Genomic DNA, 1,718 nt, shown 5'->3' on the forward strand with positions numbered 1-1,718 from the left:
AGCTCTTATTTGTTGACTTCCGTAACCGTAAAAGCCTTGGTTTAATGCATGTTAACATCAGAAGTCTCCTCTTAAGTTTGTTTTATTCACTGCTTTAGCACACTCCACCAACCCTGAGGTCCTTGCCACGTCTGAACCCTTGCTTAGGAAGGCCACCATAAATTCTGAAATGTCCATCCTCAACTACAACATTTTCCAACAAGATAGACCTGCCAAAGGGGGAGGAGTTGCAATCTACTGCAGAAATAGCCTGCAGTTCTGTCATACTCTCCAGGTCTGACCCCAAACAATTCAAGCTTCTACTTTTAAAACCCCCCTCAGCCCCAGCATGTGCAGCCATCTTCATCGACCTGGCCAAGGCTTTCGACTTTGTCAATCACCACATTGTTATTGGCAGACTCAATAGCCTTGGTTTCTCAAATGACTGCCTCGTCTGGTTCACCAACTCCTTCTCAGATAGAGTTCAGTGTGTCAAATCGGAGGGCCTGTTGTCCGGACCTCTGGCAGTCTCTATGGGGGTGCCACAGGGTTCAACTCTCGGGCCAACTCTTTTCTATGTACAAATCAATGATGTCGCTCTTGCTGCGGGTGATTCTCTGATCCATCTCTACGCAGACGGCACCATTCTGTATACATCTGGCTCTTCTTTGGACACTGTGTTAACAAACCTAAACTTTCCTTCCAGACTCACATTAAGCATCTCCTATCCAAACAAAATCTAGAATTGGCTTCCTATTTCGCAACAAAGCCTCCTTCACTCATTCTGCCAAACATACCCTAGTAAAACTGACTCTCCTACCGATCCTTGACTTCGGCGATGTCATTTACAAATTAGCCTCCAACACTCTACTCAGCAAATTGGATGCTGTCTATCACAGTGCCATCTGTTTTGTCACCAAAGCCCCATATACTACCCACCACTGCGACCTGTGTGCTCTCGTTGGCTGGCCCTCGCTACATATTCGTCGCCAAACTCACTGGCTCCAGGTCATCTATAAGTCTTTGCTAGGTAAAGCTCCGCCTTATTTCAGCTCACTGGTCACCATAGCAACACCCACCCATGGGACACGTTACAACCAGGTATATTTCACTGGTCATCCCCAAAGCCAACACCTCCTTTGGCCAGTTGAAATTGAGAGTGAAGAGTTCTCTGCTGGCAATGACTGGAACGAATTGCAAAAATCACTGAAGCTGGAGACTAATATCTCCCTCTCTAACTTTATGCATCAGCTGTCAGAGCAGCTTACTCTACCTGTACACAGCCCATCTGTAAATCGCACACCCAACTCATCGCACACCCAAATCACCCAACCTCATCCACATAATATTTATTTATTTTTGCTCATTTGCACCCCAGTATCTCTACTTGCACATCATCTTCTGCATATCTCTCACTCCAGTGTTAATGATAAATTGTAGTTATTTCTGTAACGGCTGTCTTGGGAAGAAGGTGAGGAGGACCAAAGCGCAGCGTGGTAAGTGTTCATGATGATTTTAATTAAAGAAAGCACTGAACACTGAATCAAAACAATAAACGATGACGTGAATTTACAAAACCGAAACAGTACCGTGTGGCCCAAACACTCACACGGAAACAAACACCCACAAACCAAAAGTGAAACCCAGGCTACCTAAGTATGATTCTCAATCAGGGACAATTGACAGCTGCCTCTGATTGACAACCATACTAGGCCAAACTCAAAACCCAACATAGAAAA

The sequence above is a fragment of the Oncorhynchus tshawytscha genome, linkage group LG14, assembly GCF_018296145.1.
Source record: "Oncorhynchus tshawytscha isolate Ot180627B linkage group LG14, Otsh_v2.0, whole genome shotgun sequence".
NCBI lineage: Eukaryota > Metazoa > Chordata > Actinopteri > Salmoniformes > Salmonidae > Oncorhynchus > Oncorhynchus tshawytscha.